This window comes from Macrotis lagotis, chromosome 5, assembly GCF_037893015.1.
Source record: "Macrotis lagotis isolate mMagLag1 chromosome 5, bilby.v1.9.chrom.fasta, whole genome shotgun sequence".
Classification (NCBI taxonomy): domain Eukaryota; kingdom Metazoa; phylum Chordata; class Mammalia; order Peramelemorphia; family Peramelidae; genus Macrotis; species Macrotis lagotis.
The window spans coordinates 189,986,851-190,010,667 of NC_133662.1; the positions used below are offsets into that span (position 1 = coordinate 189,986,851).

A 23,817-nucleotide genomic window follows, 5' to 3' on the forward strand; every position below is an offset into this window, starting at 1 on the left:
TTATGCTCATTACTTTTTTTTTAGGTTTTTGCATGGCAAATAGGGTTAAGTGGCTTGCCCAAGACCACACAGCTAGGTAATTATGAAGTGTCTGAGACTGGATTTGAACCCAGGTCCTCCTGACTCCCGGGCTGGTGCTTTACCCACTGCGCCACCTAGCCGCCCCCTGCTCATTACTTTCAAAAATATTTTTAATATATTCTAATATAATCACATACAAAAAATCCAAATGGATGAAAAAGCATATTTTAAAAAATAAGCAGATATACCTATTTTAAAATTATTAAATGCCACCACCACCCACAAATTCCTTTTTAGAGCATTTGTGATCATAAATTGATTGGCTCTGAAGATCCTGTCACAGAGGCAGTATTATTAATTCCATTTTTTCAAGGAAGAAACTAAGACATGGAAAAACAAAGTAAATTCATCACATTGTAAGTAAAAAAGAAGATTCCATGAATGTTAGTTCATCATTTCATGGGACTATCCCCTCACATATCTTCAACTGCCTTCAAAACTATTTCTATATACTGATGTATCCTTCCTCACCCCAGATATTTTCTACTTTAAAGTAACAAATATAACCCACTACTAAGGATTTTTCCCTAGGATCAAGGCACATATTCCTTATGACGCTACATATGAAAGGCTCAGAAGCAGGTTGGTTGAAGAGTGATGAAATCTGTGAGTCACAGTAACTCTTAGAGACCTTCTACTAAATCCTAGGGCAGTTGTAGTCTGTGTGGATAGAGGAAGTACGCACATTGATGATATGGGAAGCATGGGAGAGAGGACAGTTCCTTGGAAAGTATAGTGGCCTTGGAGATAGAAGACAGGGGCTCAAATCTCACTTCTGTCCCTTACTCTCTTTGTGACCTTGGGTCTAATCTCTCTGGACCTCAGTTTCCTCCTCTATTATTATTAGTTCTCTTTCAGTACTGAAGCTGGTTATATGTAATTATGGATAATTAATTTCTATGAAATACAGATCCAAGGGCAACTGCTCAAGGAAGAATATCTAAGACATTACAGAAGACATAAGTGGAGGAAATAGCCCATAATATGGAACTAAAATGAAAATTAATGAAGGCCATTCAATTCACCTACTATTTGGAAGCACCATTCTGAAAGCATTTTAGTATCATTATGTCCCCGTGTGGACACGAATTCACATGGTTCACTTTATCTGACTGGCTATTCTGACCATCTTCTTTCCATCTGTCCTGATTCTTCCATCCCCTTCTCTCTCTTGCGTTAGGAATAACAATCAGAATAATTTTATCATCATTATTTGAAAGATCATGCTAATCAATTCCTTTAAAGTCCTGTTTACAAAATCTGTGTCTTTCCAGACCAAAACATCTTTCTCTGGCTACTACACCCCTATATTTGTTGCCTTCCTGGGTTAGACTTTAAAAATATTTTGGGAAACTCTCTAATCTGTTGGACTGGGACACCTCTCCTGGAATTAGGAACGTGCTCTAGCCCTTGCTGAAGAACAGTCATAACCAGTGGCTCTTTCTTAGTTCCTTGTTCCCCATAACTGGGAGTATGTGTTGAAAAGGACTGACAATTGTGCTGAGAAAGATTCCTCACTCAACAGTGTGGAATAGAAGAGAATGAGATGGAAGAGAAAAGCTCCCTCCTCTTTTGATCATGCTGCTTAGAACTCTTTCAACTGGACTACCAACAAGAGAGGTAGATAATTTTTCTTTCACAACAATGATGGCTTCAACTCAAGCAAATGACAATGAGAATGGATGTTTGCCTCGGTGATCCTGACATTGGGCCCCAATTCCCTGGATGCCTCTTCTGTGCTGTGATTCTTTCTATGCATATATAACTAATGATCTTGAGAAATGGACATGTCCAACCTTGGCAGTTTCTTGTGAATCTGAGAGTTCCTGAGTTCCTAAGTTAGCACAGGCAGTTTACTGGGAGGTACATCCTGTGTCTACACCAATTTTGGGGGAAGAAGATGGTCATTGTCAGAAACATGGAGAACGTTACAATATAAAGAATTAGGAAAAACCCAAACCATATCCTTGATGACCAGCAGATCGTGTGCTCAGTCTCTCATGTCTGAGACTAAAGTGAAATATCTATCAGCACCACAAAGCTGTCTTTACCTTTCAGGATGCATTATTATTTATTTTAAATATTGGTGGTTATATATTTATGTGTCTTTATATCTTAAGCATCTCAATTGTGGTAGAGGTAATAAATAGCTGTCCTATACCTGATAACTTATTTCATGTATTGAGCATTTTTCTAAAAAGGTCCCTGGGACAAGAGATGAACATGTAAGCTCCATGAAGTCAGGGGCTAATTTGCTTATGTATTTGTGTACCCAGTGCTCAGGGCAAGGTTTGGTATTTTTAAATGCCCAAATACTTTGTAATTCAGTCATTCATTTTGGTCTAGTTAAGTGTTTTGGTCTGTATGAGAGTGACCAGGAAATGTTTGCTTTTTCTGTGATAAAGTATTAGTGCCATATTTTTTGCTCATTTAAATGATTTAAATGAAATTACTACTACTACTACTACTACTACCACTACCACTACCACTATTACTACTACTACTACTACTACCATTACTACTACTACTGTTACTACTACTACTACTACCCATACTACTACCACTACCACTGTTACTACTACTACTACTACTGCTGCTGCTGCTGCTGCTGCTACTGCTACTGCTACTACTACTACCACTACCACTGTTACTACTACTACTGCTACTACTACTACCACTACTACTACTACTACTATTACTACTACTACCACTACCCATACTACTACCACTGTTACTACTACTACTACTACTACTGCTGCTGCTGCTGCTGCTGCTGCTACTACTACTACTACAACAACAACACAAAGAGTCTGTCTTTTTCATGGACAAGAGGCGCTACCCATTGTCATTGTGATCTGTTTTAGGTGTGCCAGTCATTAGGAAAAGCTCTACTTCTTGTTGCTTGGTCACCTATTATATCCTGCTTTATGAACTTAATTTTTGTCTAGTAAAATAGCATAACATCTGGTCTGGAAAATTAAGGCAAATTATTGGCGCATTTAAGAGCTAAAAAACTTTCTCCATTCCCCTCAGTTCACAGTCAATCATCAAACAATTGAGTTCCTACTATGAATAAATTAGAAACTTTTGAATTATAAAAGGCAGCTTAGAATAAATTCTCAGTCTTTAAGGAACTTAAAATTCAGTTGAAGATACAAGATGCATTATGCTACTACTACTACTGCTACAACAACAACTACTACTACTACTATTATCACTACTACCACCACCACCACCACCACTACTACAACTACCACCAGTACTGTTACTATTACAACTATTACCACTACCACTACTACTATTACTATTACTACTACTACTACCACCACCACCACCACTACTACTACTACTACTACTACTACTACTACTACTACTACTGCTACTACTATACAAAATAACTCACATTGTATTGGCACCAGAAGATTTACAAGTCACTTTACCCACTGTCATCTTCTTTAATCCTTACAAAAGCCAAGTATAATTGAGGGCAGGATCATAGGTTTAGACCTTAAAGGACCTCAGAGTCTATCTAGTCTAATTTCTTCAGACAGATACAGTCTATTTCCAAATGGGGGAATTGAGGCTCAGGGAGGTTAAGCGGTTTGCCCATAGTCCCACAGAAAGCAAGAATTAGAGTAGAAATTTTAAAAGTCTGTTTTAACTACAGAGCTTCAGTCTTTCTACTAATAACTAAGACTTTCCTGTCATCATCAATAGTTTAAAAAATGAGGCTCAAGAGGTTATCTGACTTGCCCAGGATCCAGTGTCTGAACTAGTTCTTGATTCCCCAATTCAGAATTCCCCCCATCACACTGTACTATATATGTGAGGGAAGAGAGTTAACAGTAGAAGGTTGAAAAGTGCTCAGGAGTAGTCCTAGGAGTGGGTGTCAGTTGTATAAAGAAGAGGAGAGTCAATTTGACTTGGGAGTTATGGGTGAAGCTCAGGGGGACATTCTAGGTGAGTAGGCTAGCCTGAACAGCAGAAAGGCAGAAATTTGTAAGATGTGACCTTGTGTAAGAAAAACGAGACTGCAATGGTGGATTGCCTTTATATTACGGAAGACTTTTGAATGTCAGATTACATCATTTAGACTTTATCCTGTAGATTAGAGGAAACCACTGAATATTTTCCAAAAGGAGGGAAGCATTGCCATAAAATTTTGGGTTTGGGATAGATTAATCTAGGGGAGATTCTTAATTGATAATGGCCCTAGTTAAAATGACATGGCTCTAGTTAAGATCTTTCTTTATCATCTATAAAAGACCACTGCATACTGGGTCATCACTAATCATCTCAACCCTTGTCTTGACATTGAAATTTGCTAAATCTGGAGGAAACAGTGAGACTGATGACTTTGGGAAACTGTCTCACTTCAATTCAATTCACTTGCTAGTCAAAACATCACCCTTGTGAGGTCATTGGACCTCTTTGAGAAGGAAGGACAAAGAACAACAACAGTAATCATCATCATCACATGGATCATTCTTTTCTGAACTTATCCATACAAACAATCACGCATGTATGTATGTATGTATGCATGATAGCCTTGCTACCTCAAAGCTTGGGGGGAGCCAGCCAACCCCAGTTTATTTTCCTTTTTTTTTTAGAAAGAGGATTAATCTCCACATATTTATATCTTTCTCTGATCCTACCCATCATCTCTTCTCATTGAAATTCAAGACTGAGTTAATTGTTAATGTGTCTTCAAATCACTGGGAAGCCCTATTTATTGTGTAAACATTGTTTATACAAGATATGCAGCTGTTATGATTCAACATCAAGGAAAGTAAAACAACAAGAAGGTGTAAAAAGCACTGTAGAATTTTCAGGGACTAAGACAAACTGGGTGAATTGTAACATCTAACTGAGAGTTCAGGAAGGGAAATAAATGGCAGTAATTTTACCTCTAAAATTAAGTCTGGCTCCAAATGGTTGTCTGAAATATTCAATAACATATCACCAGGTCATTTTCCTCTTGCTAATCTTTCTGTGGGTTTTATAAGTAATTTCTTCATGGTACTTGGATGTTTCTTTTATCCTCTTCGTCCTCCTCCTCCTCATTGTCCTCCTCCTCCTCCTCCTCCTCCTCCTCCTCCTCCTCCTCAATGAATGGCAACTGAACATCCAGAGTACTGGGCAATGCTTATTTGAATCCTGGAAAATCCTCACTGTCATTTATACCTGCCAAGGCAGCAAGTGTGAAATGGTCTGACATCAGAGTCAGAACACTGTGGCAACTTGGTCCAAGGAACTTTCAGACTTCCATGACTCTACAAGAATTTTCTGATGGTTTGTTTTTTATTATGAATCAGATAAGTCACTTAAATTTGTCTGTCAAGTGAGGGGGGGGATATATTTACATATTCTGGTAGTGTTTTTGTGAGGGAAGCATTTTGTAAATTTAAAAAAATGTCATATACAATTAGGTTAGTAGTATTTTCTCCATAGAATGATATGTTTTAAAAATGAGAGATAGAATTTAAAACTCAAAACTTTAAAAAATTGTTAAAATTGTTTTAACATGTAATTGAGGGATAATTATATATAATACATGTATAATTTATAAAATGTATAGCATATAATATAGACATATAATGTATAATATACATGCATCTATATATAGGAGGAAGGGAATTGGCATTTATATTGTGCCTACTGTTTTCCTGGCAGTGGAAACATTTGCTGTGCACTTTTTACAAGTATTATCTGATTTGATCATCTCAAGTCTGAGGGGAAACCACTGAATATTTTCCAAAAGGAGGGAAGTATTGCCATAAAATTTTGTGTTTGGGATAGATTAATCTATTAATAATATATGAGATGAACTGGAGAAAAGTGAGACTGGAGGTAGAGAGACCATCTAAGAAACCCCAATCTATGTTAGTGTTGGTAGTAGCCAAAAAACTGGTGGAAATAATAGAGGTGGAAGTAGTAATGGGCAGAAGATGAGTGGTATACTTGTGCTTTTTCCTCCAGGGCTAGGGAAGATTCTTAATTGATTATTAACCCTATTTTACAGTTAAGGAAACTGAGGCAAACAGAGGTTAAGTGACTTGCCCAGGGTCATAAAGTTAGTAAATACCTAAGGTTGGAACTCAGTCTTCCTGACTCTAGCCTTAGTGTTCTATCCATTCTACCATGCAGCGGGTTCAGGCAGCACTTTAGTGGATTAATCTAGATTTGGGAGGAATCACAGAGATCATCTTGGTGAAACTTCATATTTTACAGATGAGAAAACTGAAGTTACTTGACTCATCTAAAGTCAGGGAAGTAACAAAAATCAGAAGCAGAATTTGAATCTAGACTTTGATTTCAAAGTCAAAATTCTTTCCACTGTCTCATGCTATTATATATGTTTATATATGTAGATGCGCATGAATGCATACCTACATCTATACACATATGTGTATGTACACATGCATATAGTTTTACATTCACATATGTGCATATGTATTAGTTGTTCTTATATTGTTTATATTTACACACACATAAAACCTCCTATACCTCTATGTTATTTCCCTCAATAGAAGATAAGCTTTTTGAAGGCAGAAACTACTGTTTTTGACTCTGCATCATATAAATGCTTTTTTCCTTCCCTCTATATGACCCTTTAACCTCATCCCCTCCTTTTACAGTGAAGGAAACTAAGGTCCAGGGAGATTATGTGACATGTACTTTGCCATACACAAAGAAGTTTGAGAAATAGATTTTGAACCCTATATGTTCAAAGTGAGATTTGAACATAGGTCAATGAATTCCAAAACCAGTGCTCTTAGTGTTGGACCATGCTGCCTCCCTTGGGTTTCATTCTCAAATGAGACTATAAACAAAACAAGCTACATGGGCACGATCTAATTACTACCTAGAATTGGTAGAGCTAAGAACAGATTAGTAAAAATAATGAATCCCATGAACTGAGGTGGTTGCATTATTAAAATTCAAGCTGCATATTTGTATTGGGCTGGAACCAATTATTATTATTTAACATAGAATCATAACTTCAAATAGTGCAAATTCAAATAATATGGGACAATCCATAGGATTCATTATTCAAACTAAAAGGGACTTAGTTTCAGAACATATCTAACTTCCCCCAGAAAATTATTCCATTTATATGGAACAATTGATTTTTTTGTTTTATGTTATCATTGTATAGAGAAGCTAATTTTAAGCTACTTAGATTGTGATTCCAAGTACTTACTTGTGGTATTTTGGTCAATTCAGAAAAAAACAAAAACCAAAAACCAATCAAGCTAATTGTTTCATATAATGTAAGCAAAACAAATCGCAGAATAACTGAAAATTACTTTGTAATCTATTTTTTTGGCTCTGAAACAGACGGATGTTCTGAGGAAAGCCTGGGCAGTTATGTTCCCTCCTGTGTTCTCTTCCACATCATAAATGGGAAAGTGAGGTTCAGAGAAAAAACACAACATATTCAACATTGCATGGTAGCTTTTTTTCAACCCAGCCCCAACCAACTTTTCCTGCCTCATAATATAATTGTTCCCTTTCAATATTCTCCGATCAGTCAAACTGGTCTTCTTGCTGTCCTCATATGTCATAGTCAGTCTCTAATTTCCATATTTTTACACTACCAGATTCCTTTCCTAGCCCTTACAATGCCTTGTTGTCCTTTATTCTGTATATAAATAGATAGATACAGACAGATATTATAGATCTCTCTCTCTCTCTCCTCTCTCTCTCTCTCTCTCTCTCTCTCTCTCTCTCTTTCTCTCTCTCATTGTTCAATCGTGTCTGACTCTTTGTGACCCCATCTGGGATTTTCTTGGCAAAGATACTGGAGTGGTTTGTCATTTTTTTTCTCCAGCTTCTTTCACAGATAAAGAAACTAAAGCTAAACAGGTTCAGTGACTTGCCTAGGGTCACACAGCTAGTAAGTGAGGTGGAATTTGAACTCATGTCTTCCTGACTCCAGACCCAGCACTCTATTCACTCAACCACCTAGTTGTAAATTAATAAAGTATACATGTATACATTTATATATGCTCACATACATGCATGTACACATCCATATCCATATCCATCCATATCCACATACACACAAATAATTTATATACATATATACATATATCTACAATCTTCTTTGATAGAATGTAAACTTCTTGGAAATAGGAACTAGTTCCATGTTGCCTATGTTACACTTAGTAGATAATTAATAAAATGTTTGTTACTTGATTAGAATAAGCTCTAATTATCTTCCCAAGCTCATTTTGTACTTCACCCCTTCACAAAATTTATGGTCAGTCCAACTTTGATTTAGTAAACTCTGGGAAGGTAAACTGTCTTTTATTCTCTTTTCTCATGTTGTACTCTCTTGTTAATATTTAATAAAAAGTTGCTTCGATGGCTTTATTTTTATATAGCTATCATTTCCAGATATTATTTTTTTCCTCTTTCTCCTCCCCAACCCTTATTTTGTAACAACTAATCTGACAGCTATATCTGACAGAATAAGCAACACTCCTAATGCTTTCTTTCTAATAAAAGGAAAGAATTAAATTTCCTCTTTTCTTTCTTCCCCAGGTCCAAGATTGTTCATTATAATCACACAATCTTTGGCTTCATTTTATTGTTCACTTTATTTATACTGTAGTTCATATATATTAAAAATATATATATATTTGTAGTATATATATGTATTTGTTCTCTGAATCAGTTCATAAAAGTCTTCTTATGTTTACTTAAATTCTTCACATTCCTCTGTTCATTTGTATAATCAAGTCCCCATGTCTAGAATATATTATCTCCTCATCTTTCTTTATTGAAATAATTCTCTTCTTTTAAGACACATCTCAGCTCTCACATCCATGGAAGTTTTCCTAATCCTTCAATCTGAAAGTAATTTCTCCTACCTCCAGTTTTCAAAGAGCATTTTGTCTGGATTTTCCCTTTATTCCTCTCATATTCAATCCTGTATCTGCCTTATTTTTATACAAGTTGTAGTTCCTCTATTAGTTTATAAGTATGTTTTGATCAAGACCTATATTGTTCCTCATTTTTGCATCATCAGAACCTAATGCAGCATCTTATATATTTTAGGAGCAAAAATAATATTCGTTGGATTAAATTTATCCAAACAAACCTTGTGGTTTCATATACTCATAATAATTACTTAAGTTCTGACTGTAAGAGCAGTTATGTAAATCCCTCAAAATTCCTGGGTGCTCACCTCTAGTGATTTGATTTCAAAGGAATTTACATGTACAGATTAACAATTTTAGTGATTACTTTTCATTTTAATTATCACCACCATAATCATCAAGAGAACATTTAATAAGAAAGAATCCACATTTGTAGCTATTGTGTATATAATGTTGTGTAGGTATAATATATATAATTACATGCATACATACACATGCATATACATACATATATACATATTTTCTTCCTATAATTTAAGAGGAGAGAAAAAAATAAGTAAAAGCACCAGGCAGACATTTATATTTTCATCTCATTTTGCCTATATATTCTCACATTTGATCCTCACTATTACAAATATTATTATTTCCACTTTACAGATTGGGAACTGTGACCCAATTCAGTAACTGTGACTTGCCCAAGATCTCACAGTTTATAGATAGCAAAACCCAAGTCTCCTCACTCCAACCATTAGAATGAATGACTAATAAGTTTAGAAATCAGGAAATAAATCAGGAAATAAAAATGACTTGATAAGACAAAGGTTATTTAGAAAGACCTCAATAAAGGCTAGAATAATGGAGCAGAGAAGATAGAGTTTACTTGGCCTTTGTTCAGGAGACCATCAAAGGTAACCTAGGAAAGTCCATATATTTCTCCATTTAAGTGCTCTAGCTTCTAGATATTGGCAATCCACCTGCCTTGGTCTAAAGAAAGGCAATGTGCTTATTGGCTTTGGAGTGAAAGACAGCAATTCCAATCTTTCCTCTTTTGTGTATTTCGTGAGGGATGTTAGACAAGTCATTTAGCCTCCATGAGCCTTAGTTTCCTTATCTGTTAAATGAGGAGACTGGATTAGAGATGGCTTTTTTGGGTCTCCCTTACAGATCTAAATCTATGCTCCTTTGATGTTAATGTATATTTTATATTTTGAGTAATAATAAGGAAATTATTTCTGTTTGTTTTGAATGACATCCAAAATAGCACTTAATAAATACCATTCATTACACAAGATTGATGGAGCCCTGACTGTGTGCATAATACTGTGAGTGAGATAGTGAGAAGATTGCCTCTTTTGACTTCAGTCTCCTCAACTATGAGTATTTTGAATGAACTAGGTTTTCTCTAAGTGCCCCTTCCAATTCTTAGTCATGTACATCTATGGAACAGTTCTAATGGAGGTGGGGGGTGGGCTATGTGATGCAATAAGAATATTGCTGGGCCTGAAGATCAAATCTGGCCTCAGACACTTACTAGGTGTGTGACCCTAGGTAAATCACTCAACTTTGTTTACAAACCAATCAAAATCTTTGCCAAGAAAACCCCAGATGGGGATCTCAAAGAGTCAGACTTAACTGAAAAATTAATCATGAATAACACCAAAGGAGGATGATCTGAAGGAAAGGAGTACTGATACCTAAAATTTATAGGAGGCTTTAAAGTTTATAAAACATTTTACATAAATGATTTCATTTGAGCCTCATAACAGTTCAGCAAAGCAGCTATTATTATTCCCATTTGACAGGTAAGGTAACTGAGGCTTAGAGAAATTAAGTTACTTGGCCAAGTCAGATAAACAGCCCCAGTCCTTCCTGACTCCAGGTCCAGTACTGTTGACACACTGCCACAATTTTCTTTGTATTCCCAGAATTAACATCTAATAAATTATTAATGAATGCTTGTTAACTGGTAATTGAAAAGGGAGGCAGTGTAGTCTAATGCATAGAAAAATGGGTTTGGAATCAGGAAAACTTGTGTTCAGATCTTTGCTTAAACACTCATTAGTTGTGTGTCCGTGGACAAATCACATAAGTACTCTCAGCCTCAGTTTCATCATCTATAAAATGGGGAGAATAAAAACACTCACCTCACAATGTTATCATGAAGATCAGATGACATAATATGCATAATCATTTTTGCAAAACTCAAAGTACTTTATAAATGCCAGTTATTATAGTATCATGATGAAGAAGAAAAAGTTCAATTATATCCTACTTCCAGAGACACAGTTTTGCAAAAATAATTAATTCAATTGAAATGATGTACTTATGCCAATTTGAACTCTGGTCAAATATTTTTCTATATGGACAGCAACTGGATGCCTTGCCGTCTTTCTGTGTCTTTGTCTCTGTCTGTCTCTGTCCCTTTGTCTCTGTCTGTCTCTCTATTTCTATTTCTCTGTCTCTCACTCTTTCTCTGTTTGTCTTTCATTTTAAATTTGGTTTCACAATGAAATATAGAAAGGTGAGGGGGGGGGGAAAGGTGGTGATGGCAGAATATCAGGAGAACGATTAAACAAATTCATTTCATTTCTCAAAGCTATATTATTTCTCAAACAAATTTGTCAATTTTCCTATCAAATCTACTGATCACATTATGACTTTGTTAGTGATAGGGGACCCAGTGAAGGAAAAAAAATGTGTGGTTATCCTTCAAGGCATTGAGCATGTATTTACCATGAAAAGGAAGTAATCTTAAGACTTCCTTAGGAAAAAAAAATCTCTTTCCTGGGGCCCCAGTGGGGGAATGAGGAGGGCAATCAATATATCCAGAATCATAAATCTGCAGTGTTGCATCTAATCTCCAGTTTATGATATTACATGTTTCATGGAGATGTCTTTAATGGGTAGCACAAATGCTGCCAATATAGAATATTTATTGGGTTCTTACCCCCATGTCCCCAAAGAAGCTCATCATAAATAAATCTCCTGGGAATGGAGGTTTGGAGGTGGGAAGGATAGGGAACATGATTAAATTGATAGCTATTAAATTGTGCTTTTTTTTTATCTCTTGTCAAAAAAAAAAAAAGACTGGGCAGTGACTTCTCCTCCTCCCCTCTGGTTATATAGTTCCTGAAAATTGATGTAATGTGGTGGCTGGAGGATGCAGATGGAGCCTAGCACCTGAATTCTGCATCCAACACTCCTTAAGCCGGTACACAATTAACTACTAGTTTGGAGTTAATTTGTGTACAAACTAATCAATGGTTTCTTGACATCTGGAATTGTGCCATGGGATTTAAAGTTTTAACACCTAGTTTTTTTTATAAAGGAAAAAACCCACCACCAATTGACAAAACAACAATGCACCTTCATTATTAGACTGAGAAACCTTGGCCAATTAAACCTGCTTTCTAGTCTTCACTTTCTCTAGTCATAGGTTTCTCCACAGCCCCATCCCAACACCCACCAATCCCTCCCCTCCCCTGCCCCCAACTCTATCATACTTTTGTTTCTCCTTTGTGTCTTAAGGCAATTCATGTGAACACAAGTTGATTTACTTAGTATGATGGAGCACAAAAGTAAATATAAATGAAAAATAAATGAAAAGGCAATAAATAATCAATTTGCTACTCAGTAAGGAAATGATAATGATGAAGCTTCAGATTCCTCCCTCTTTATTCACCTTTTCAAAATGAAATCTAGGCCTGTGAACAAGCATAAATAACTTCTGGATAGAAACCTCCTGGAATTAACAATTATGTCTTTTATAGTACTTTCTCATGGGAATCTTGAAATAAGTTTTAATATAAAATAGACTCAGGACATATATCCAATATATGAAAGTAATACGTTACTTTCATGAATAAGTCATTTTGACTATTATAAATATCCAAATTAACTATAAAGGATAGCTGAAGGGAAGATGCTATCCAGAGAAAGTACTGATAATAGAAGTATGCATAGAATAATTTTACATATGTTTGTGTCTAATGGTAGCCATCTTTAGGGCTGGTGGGGAGAGAGAAAAGCAAAAAAAGGAAAAAATTTACAAGATAACTTATTATATATTTAAAAGGAATAGTAAGATGTACCTAAAAGATTTTCAGTTTCATGTGCAGTCATCTTTATTTATTATGCTATGTCATGGAAATGCTTGTTTTATTTCATAAATTAAAAAGAAAATAATGAAAATAAAAGTAACAGGATCTGGAAGATAAATATTTTATTCATAGCACTGTAGAAATATAAGATCAAAAGGCTGTATAGACCCTAAAGAGTTAATTCAGTCTAATGTTCTTTGAACTAATTTCCAGGGAAGCTCTCTGAACTGCTTGTGACTCAAATTCTATTTGTAAAATGGGGATGAAAGATGAGTGGAAAAAAATCTTAGCGTGGGAAGAGATCTTAACAGTCATTCAATTTAACTTCCCCCACAATATAGGAATCTTCTCTACAATATATCCCTGACAGATGGTCACTCAGTTCCTGCTTGAACATTTCCAGTAGTAGGGAGCTCACTCCTTTGAGAGGAATTCCTTTTAACTATGAGTCTCAATAAACATGAATTCATCAGGACCAACAACAAGGAAACACCCTGGGCTTCTCAATATAAATGTTTGGCAGGAAGTAATGTGAACTTGGTAGAAGCCATAGGTACCATGAAATAATAGACAATAGAACTGGTTGGCAAGGTGGACAGTACTGTGAATATTTAGGAATGTGGTGGAGGAGACCGATCAGAAATCAGCTCATTTGTGGCATATTCTTAACTGCTATCCTTTTACTCCTCCCCTTTTGGAATGGTACCTTTAAGTGGTGCCAGCCCTACAGCCCCTTCTGGCATTGGTGATCTGATTGACTGCCTTTCTCAGTCTTGCTGAGAGAAGTTATTATAGAGTAGGAACTTTGAATGAGTTCACAGCTGAGAAACTTGCACAAGACTATGGGAATGGAAAAACCAGGGATCCCCTCCTGAAATGTTTGATATTCCTCCCTGTTCTGTTGTGTGACTGTTTATCTTCCTCTACAGCACTCCATTTGGAGTTGATTTATGGGAGTTTCCCAGGAAAACAGAGAATGCTGAGTATCAGGTCCCTGATAGTATATAGTAAGAAGGAACAGAGGAACTGCCTGGTAATTGGTCCAACTAACAGGGCTAACAATAAGGACTGGCCTTGACTAGGTTGACTAGGCTTTATCTAAGAAAGTGTGTGTAATGTTTTGGGGGGGAGGATTGCTTTAAGGATGGGCTCTCAGAATAGTTAGATCTACTTAGAAATGGCTAACAGAGCTAGCCAATCAGTATTGGAAATCCTACCTTATGACCCATTCAGAAGTCATTTCTAGGTCCTCCCACCTATAACCTAAAGAAACAAGAGGGGCTGGCTAGGTGGCGTAGTGGATAAAGCACTGGCCTTGGAGTCAGGAGTACCTGGGTTCAAATCTGGTCTCAGAGACTTAATAATTACCTAGCTGTGTGGCCTTGGGCAAGCCACTTAACCCCGTTTGCCTTGCAAAAAAAAAAAAAACAACCTAAAAAAAAAGAAACAAGTGGATCTCCAATGGAGGAATCACTCATGAATGAACACAAAAACTACACAGAATTCTGTTTAAAAAAAAAGATCACTAAATGGATTGGAACTAGTTATCTGTTATGCATTTAGTTTGAAGGATAGCTTATTTGCCATGTCATTATTCAGAGTAATGACTAAAGAAATTCAGAGATCTGAGAGAACAGTTGGTGGGATAACTAGTGGGAGGTATATTTTCATAATAATGACATTCATAATAATACAAATAGTATTTAGCATTTCAAAAATATTTTAATGTTTATAAAATTCTTTATGTATTTGATGTCATTTGATCTCCTTTTCACTGCTTTTGTTATAGCGATTGTGTGATATATTTACTAGAAAAGCATCCTCCAATTATAATTACTATAGCAGAGAAAAGTAATTTACTATTTTAAATTCATATGGTTTCTCAACTCCCTCATTCCTAACAGGACCATTGATACTCTCAGTCACTGTCAATGTGGTTTGGAGGCTTTTCTATTTTAATACATTGGGGAAAAGATAGTATCTCTCCCCCCCCCACAATGAGCAGTTCTTCATTACATTGTGCTAAAACTTGCTTCTGAAGCTAGCTTTTAAAAATGCCTTCTGTAAGATAACTCTCCAAGGGCTATACTCATTTTCAGCTTGGGCATACAAGCTATCATAAATGCCTCATTTTATCTTCTCTAAGCTAAACACCCAAAATTCCAGCTTAAAGGTGCTGTCACTTTGTTATGTGATGATGAATGAGGCAGAAAAAAGGACATTTATATGTGGTACTGTGATAAAATCATTTGAGAAGATACCCCTCAGATAAAAATACTTGAAGAGAGCCACAGATTGTTTCAAAAATTTCATAGAAAACTGACCATTCAATAAAAGTACTAAGAGGAAGGACCTGTTTAAAGCAGATCATTGACTGAGGTAAAGATGACTGCAGTGCATTGTGGTTCATCAACTTATTTAATATGATTCTTTCCAGAGTTTTGAAGGATATAACCCTTAAGGAATTTTTGGTTGAATATATGCTTCCTGAAATCCCTTTGAGCCCTGAAATTCTTTGATTTCTTGATAGAACAGAGATAATTATGTTTACCTCTCTTTTGATTATATTTAGAAAAGCATTAAAAAGGAGACATGTTGGACAAAGTCACCGGTTAGTGTTATGGTGGATATCATTTACAGTATTCAAAAGGAAGAGAGATTTCTTTAGTTTGTGTCCTCCTTACCCTGGAATATTCCTTTACCCCTATGATTCCCTTCTCCCATTGATGAGGTCCTCCCAGGGCCTCCATTTTGGGGAGGGGCCAAGGCTGGTCAACTTTCATTCTTCTACTGGCTCTACTTCTGATTCTTCAGATTTCATCTGTATATAACAGTGCTGATATCTTTCCCCTTCTTCCCCTGGATTATAATTCCCTTCCAATTATTTTCTTTCCCCATTAAAATATAAGCTTTTTGATGACAAGGATTGGTTTTCTTTTTGCTTTTATTTGTATTCCCAGTTTCCAGCACATAGTAAACTTTTTTTGACTTGACTTTAAAGTGAATGGACAGACTCAATGACCTCTATGGTCCTTTCCACCACTAAACTCATGATCTTATGATCATATGACCTATTTATACCCATATATAAGGGAATTAGAATTCTTTTCTAGAATACAGCAGGATAAGCATTTTTTCCCCCAGGTTGCATCACCTTAAAAATCATGGCAGATGTGAAAATAGAGCCCCCAAAAGGAAATTAAATATGTAAGAATTACTTAATTGCAAGAGCGAGAATAATGTAAGCTAAGCTTTACAAAGCATTTTCAAAGTTTGCAAAGTGCTTTACATATAAAAGCTCATCTAGTCTTAGAGAGTGCTTATAGAACATGATCATCTTATTTGTTCATTTATTAATCTGTCTATCTCCATTTGGGATGAGCTCATGATTTCACTGGCAATTCCTGGGGAGGAAATTCTTCTACCAATGCAGATTGGCACTTGATCTGAAATTTATAGTTTTAAAGAATCATAAAGAATCAATCCATAAACACCATTCATGAAGCAACTAATATGTGTGAGGCTTTGGATACAAAATTAGAAGGGAAACAAAAGGAGTGCCTTCTTTCATGGCCAGTACATATCAAGGGTGGAATTTGAACGCAAATCTTTCTGCCTCCAAGGGAACTCCTGTACCTACTGTCAAACTGTTTTTGTTTAACAACACACTAGTCTAATAATAGCACTGGAATATTCACTTAGCACCTTTCTTCTCATGAAAGGCAGAGCACTTACTTCATAGACTTTTTCACAAAAATCTCAACCCTAGGAATGTTCAGCAAAGTGCTAGGATGGGAAATTTGGGACCTTAAATAAAATGAAGGATATTGAAAAAGTTAGAATATTTCAGCAGTCGTATATTTTACAACTTTGAATTATTTTTATTATACATATATTAATATAATATTTTATGTTATTTACTCTGAAATAGGCTACAGGTGCACACATGTGTCATATTACTTAGGACCAGAGAATTGTTATTTAGAGATGACAGAGGCCTTAAAACATCAGACTTAGGGAAGTTAGGAAACTTGCTCAAGGTCATATAGGGGACTAAATGACAGAAGACTTGAGCCTGTGAGTCATAGGATCTGGTTTATCTCCCAATTCTGAAAGTTTCCTCACTGGTAAAGTTATGAACTAGATAGCTTTTGAGGTCCTTCAACCAATATGTCTAATGTTCTATGATCTATTAATTTTTCAGTTGAGCAAACACAGGTCTCTTTACTTCTGGTCTGTTGAGTCTTTCTGAATCAAGGTTCAGTTCTCTATTTACTGAGATAATTAGTCACCTCAATATATTTTTTTAAAATACATATTTAAAAATTTTGTTCAAAGCAAAGGCATTTATTGAAATGTATTAGCATGAAAAAAGTAGCAAAATATTCCCTCCATAAATCTTGGGCACACTCTCCCACAAATATAAACAATGTATGGGATGGACAGCATAGGAATTGCTTCCCAAGACCCAGGTTCTGTATGAAGATAATTTCAGTAATATTTGTAATCTCTCTAGAAACAGAAATTCAGTTGAGCAAAGATTTTTGATTCTTCCAGCCACATGGCATGGGTTCCATTCTGTTTCCATTTAGGGAAATATGTGACCTTCTCTCCTACTCCCCTTGCCCTGCTTCCATTCTCTCTCCCTCCTCCACTCCATTTCCCTCCCCAAGCACCCACCCTCCCATTTCTTCAATGGAATGTTTGAATAAGCAATGATAACTTGCTCCCTAATAGCTAACATAAAGTTTTACAAGGAGAACAGGTGTGTCTCTTTAAAAGATAAACGACTCCTGAAGCAACAATAAGACAGATTATCTGAATCTTGCAATTTAGTTAATGTTTCTCTTCTTAGCCTGCTGTGTACACAGCACTCTTCTGTATGAGCCGCCAGGAACTGTGTGCCTCTGTATACTTATGATGCTCCTCAATCACATCTCTCACCTGGTGTCTCCAACCAAATATCTTTTAATCATTACACATCATTGGTCTGTACCCTGACTTGAGTATCTCATCTACTGTTCAGCCCGATACCCACAACCGCCAAAATAAATTCTATTCTGATGCTATATATAAATCAGGGATTGTATCTGAGCAGACAGATTTGTACCCCCCCCCCCCCAGTTTCTTTTCCAATGATACCTTATTTGAGATAATGTTTTGGAGTTAGTGTATTTAGTAGCTTGGGGAACTCCAGTTAATCCAGCTTTCCATCCAAAGGAAAAGAGTTCTCTAAGAATCCTTGCTTTTGTTGGTTAGCTCATTAATGACAACGGCTTCCTGTCATTCTAGGATTTACCCTGTTCAGGCTGTAGATCCCCAACTGCTCTTGACTAGGAGGGAAGTAAACTCAGCTGGAACCCTAGGCTCTTTCCTGGGCTCATTTTTCACATCAGCACAAGGGTTTTAGTGACATTCATCTAGTATTATTAACCATACTTTGCCCAGAGGATCATCTCCCAGATTTAGCTGGTCAAAGACGAGGAATTGGATTTGACATAGAGTTTTTATGTTACAGACAACAAAGAGTCCGATTTTTCTATAATTCAACTTTCTCTCTTCCCACTTTGAGACACCCCCCTTCTTCTCCAGACCTTTTGGGGGCTGTATCTTCTGGTGACAAGATGGTTTTTTTTTTTACATTTCAGGCCTACAATGGACAAATAGGTCAGGTCTTGGGAAACTTGAAGAGATAATATGCTACAAATGCGTAAAACTGCTGAATTTGGTTCAGCAGGAGTGGACTGAAATACTGAGGAGGCAGACATGGCAGGGATACTGGGAAGGGGGGACAATGAGAGATAGCTGTTAAATTCATGGAACATGATCATTTGCTCATAAGATTTTTGACTATAAGAAACATTGGGCTTGAAGGATTTTCCAATGCTCTTGTTTATCCATTCTACCTCTTTCCCTTAAGTAATACCTATATTTCATCTATTTCTTTATGTTGGTCAGTCAGGACTATGACACAGTTTACCATTCACTGAGGCTGCAGGGGTGATTGTCCCAGTCAAATTGATTCTGAGCTAATCAGCATCACTGATTTTGGAGATTTTTTGAAATGAAAAGTCAGTAAAAGGAAGTCCTCCTGGTGTGTTTTAATTTCCCATGCAGGAAAAAATAACTGTAAGATCTTAGTCATAAACCACCTCGGACAGATAATAGTCCTCTATAGTCTTAAAGATATCTGGAGGAGATTCCCCCAAATTTCCCCTCTTCACAAAAGCTTTTGTCTTTTCTAATTAGTGATACCGAATGATTCATTAAGTCCTTCTGAAGTAGGTCAGCCTCATTGTCCCCCATTTAAGACACCAAGATTTCTTTAGCAGTGCTGCTTAGCCAACCAGAAACAGGGCAAACATTAGACATTATATCCCTGTCTGGCAGGAGGTGGACTAGAGTCAAATCCCCAATGGCAAAGTAGGTGAATGACTGACCCAGAATCAAGATAGCTTCTGTTGTTGCAGCAAAGACAGTGTTAGCGTATATAGCTCAGGAATATTCCATTATATTCATGTGTCAGAGCCTATTCATCCATTTCTGTTTTCAATCATATATTTTATTTCTCATCTTTTGCTATCACAAAGCATGTTACCATGACAGATATATCTGTACAGGTGTATTTTTCTTGCTATATAAATCAATTCTGATGTATGGTCCTATAATAATAATAATAGCATTTATAAAGTAAGGTTTTCAAATCACTTTGCCAACATTATCTTATTTTATACTCATAATAACCATGGGATATTGGTACTATTACTGTCTATGTTTTACAGATGAGAAGACTGAGGCAGGCAGATAGTAAATGACCTGCCAATGTCACAAAGCTGGTAAATATGTAAATGTTGAATTTATTCATTCATTCATTTATTTATAATTTGGGGTTTTTTTTGGGGGGGAGGCAAGGCAATGGGGTTGTGACCCAAGGTCACACAGCTAGGTAATTATTAAGTGTCTGAGGTCGGATTTGAACTCGGGTCCTCCTGACTCCAGGGTTGGTGCTCCAGCCACTGCACTACCTAGCTGCTCCAAAAATGTTGAATTTAAACTCAGATTTCCACGAGACTTGTTATCTAGCTAGTAAATGTGAGCTCTAGGTCAAATAATATGAACAATTTATTATTTTCTTTTTTATAATTCCAAATTTTTCCCCATAATCATTAAACAAATTTGAAATTTCAGTCAATTTTCCCATAGATTGTCTATAGTAAGTGTTCTCATCTTTTAGTATCCTAGCTAGCTTGATAGATATGAGGTAATTCCACAGGGTAAACTATTGGCCTAATATTTACTTTTTTTTTTTTTGCTCCACTCCATGTCAGATCATATCACTTGTCAAGCTAAGTATGACTCAGTTTGTTTTAAATGGCTCTCCTTTGGATTCTGAGAATCAGCAGTATGATTATAAATTCCAGGTCTCTCGGCAAACTAATGCAAATTCTCTCCATTTCCAGAGATACCTTCACCAAGTACTTATCCTTGTGAATCCTTAAGTTCTTCTGGGCCATGCCTTGCTTAACTTGCCTCATCTTCCACACACACACACACACACACACACACACACAGACACAATGTACTTGAAATCTCCTTTGTGATTGTCACTTTTTTCCTGCTTCTGTACCACATAACATCTGAGATTTCCTCTTCTCAGTTTGTCCCCTTCACCTGTTTCCATCACAACCTTTCAAATGATTAGTCAATCAATCCATAAATACTTATTTAAGCTAGGTACTCAGGTACAAGGACAAAGATAAAATAATCCCAAATTGCAAGTTTATATTCTAATGGGGGAGGTAGCAAGTATGTATAAGAAAATTTTCAACATAAACATAAAGTTAATACATACACAGCTCTGTTTATAAAGAAGTTAAAAGCAATGTAGCAGTAGAGAAAGGGCACTGGAAATTGTGGGATTAGGAAATGACAAAAGATGATGCATTTGAGTTACATTTAAAAAATTTAATTTTTTTCAATGAATAAATATTTTCTTTCCTTCCCATCTCCCTTCCCTCAACTAGGAAAAAAAAAAGAAAGCCACTTAAAATCATTGTGACAAATATACATAGTCAGGCAAAACAAATTCTTTATTTGATCATAACAAAAGGTATATGTTCCATCTAAGCTACTTAAAGGAAAAGAGGTATTTTATGAAATGGAAGTAAGGAGAGAGTGAATTTCAAGCATAGGAGACTGTCTTATTGTTTTGCAAAGACTTGAAGATGGAAAATAAAGTATTCTCACTGAGGAACAGAGAGAAAAAGTCGATCAAATTGAATCCTTTAAAATTCTGTTTTCCTAGTGAAAAAAAAATTCTGCTTCTAATGGGGCCTTTTATATTTTCACACAGATAGTAAATGTTGAAGAAGTGACAGTAAATTATTTAGTTAGGTGCTCACAAAAATTGCTCCCGAAGGGGCAGGTGTCATCATCTCTGTTTTATAGATGAAGAATTACAGAATATTCCCACAGATACATAACGGTGAGCAATAGAACTGAGACACAGACCAAGGAATTGAGAATCCAAGTTGAGTTCTTTTTTACTGTTTTACTCTGTCTTTCACATTTCATCGCTTTTATCTCCATGTTTTATTTGTCTCTTATGGTTCCATGACTATGGAGCGATAGACCTGGATATCTCTGATACAGATAACCCAGGAGAATAGGAAAAGATTTGGAAATTGTTACCAAGTTGTTACTAGCTCTGTGATACAAAGTAACCATCTAGTTTTAAGTTCTTTTAAAGACCTGAAACAGCTTTAAACTATGACTCAAATCTGATTCTGATTTTTTTTTTTAGGTTTTTGCAAGGCAAATGGGGTTAAGTGGCTTGCCCAAGGCCACACAGCTAGGTAATTATTAAATGTCTGAGACTGGATTTGAACCCAGGTAACTCCTGACTCCAGGGCCAGTGCTTTATCCACTGCACCACCTAGCCACCCATGATTCTGATTTTCTAGAGAAGATGTAAGATAGGGACATCCCAATAGAGACAGGTAGAAAAGGCCACCCAGGAATTCACATTAGCCAAATCTGGATGTCTTGTCAGAAAGATATCTTACCTGTCTCTCCCATTAATATACACAACCCTATGTCAACAGTATGAAGACCTGAGATAACAGACATTTTATAATATTGCCCCTTGTATCCCTCTCCCCATAATAATGCATAATTAAAAGAAAAAGAAGGATATGTGTTTTAATTTTTGTATTGACTATTATATTTGATTAGAATCATGTTGCCTCTTCCATATTGACTTTCTTCTTGGTTACAGTCATTTTGTGTGTTATACTTCCCTCCCCCCTCCAACTTTGTATTACTTCCTGCAAGTCTTCCTATGTTTTAAAAAATTCTTTCCATCTGTCATTCCTTATGGCGGAGTAGTATTCCAATGCATTCATTCACTTATCACAATTTGTTCAACCATTCCCCAATTGTTGCACATTTTGTTTTTAGCTTTTTAAATCACAAAGCAGCTATGAACATTTTTCTATAGAAGTTTGTTACTTGCTATTAATAACTTTCTTGGGGTGTAATACCATAATGGGATTTCTGAGTCTAAAATTATTAATAGTTTAATAAGTTTTGCTTTATAATCCTAAATTGTTTTCCAGAATGGTTAATCCAAAGTACAGCTCCAACAGCAGAGAATTTATATGCCTATCTTTCCATCTTTCCATACAACCTCCAACAATGAGTTCTTTTTGTACTCTTTTTTTTTAGATTTTTTTTCAATGCAATAGGGTTAAGTGGCTTGCCCAAGACCACACAGCTAGGTAATTATTTAATGTCTGAGGTTGGATTTGAACTCATGTACTCCTGACTCAGGCCGGTGCTTTATCCGCTGTGCCACCTAGCCACCTCTAGGTACAGCTTTATAGTTCCAGGTGAGCTGTCTAACTCAGCTTGGTTTCATTTTCCTCATCTGTAAAATGAAGTTTGGATTTGATGACCTCTTCCAGCCCAGATAAATTATGATAGTTCTATAACATAATATTATAATATATCATATGAGTATATAGTAGATATATTATAAACATATATAATATAATATGCTAGATCTTATGATTCTTTGATAGCTGAATTCTATCTCTCTATGACAATAGACAAGTTATATCCTCTTGGAGCCACAATGCCTCATTTATAAAATAGGGAGGTTGGATTCAAGCAGTTGTAGTAAACTCCCATGGATGTGGGACCATGAAATAATATTAGGATCCTTGAAGGTGAACTCAGAAAACTACAAAATAACAAATTCTTTGTTTCATCACATTTTTATTTATTTAAATAAATATTTCCTATTTACAGTTTAATTTGGTTTTATTTGGTTAAGGTGACTTGAGAGAGTGCCAGTATGAGCCATGTGTTTGACACCTCTTGATTAGCTGCTCTCTAAGGTCTTTTCCAGTTTAAAATTTATAGTACTCCATGACTTTCCATTCTGTAATTTCATCCCCCAAATTCCTTGCACCTCACCCCATTCAAGCATTGCCTTAGAGATTCATTCTTTTTGGTTTAACTCACTATATAGAGTTTTACCCAAATTGATAAACTCTGGGACATTAGGAGATACCAGATTCCAGCTAGAAACTCTCCTCCTTCCTATTTACACTCAGTTACATAAATTTTATATTCTCGATAGCTATTATTGGGGACATTTAATACAAAGTGCCTGTATATGACCTGACGTATTTTCACTGCAAATACTCTTGAAAGGAATTACTATATATTATAGTATTGTTGCA

At 36.0% G+C, this 23,817-nt stretch overlaps 2 protein-coding genes across 10 annotated transcripts in view; one reads left to right on the forward strand and one right to left on the reverse strand.

Moving 5' to 3' along the window:
• ERMARD (ER membrane associated RNA degradation) overlaps nucleotides 1–23,817 on the forward strand; it is a 183,086-nt gene that overhangs the window by 45,816 nt on the left and 113,453 nt on the right. The window lies entirely within an intron of this gene.
• The window catches only part of LOC141487907 (PHD finger protein 10-like), a 48,507-nt gene that overhangs the window by 600 nt on the left and 24,090 nt on the right, over nucleotides 1–23,817 (reverse strand).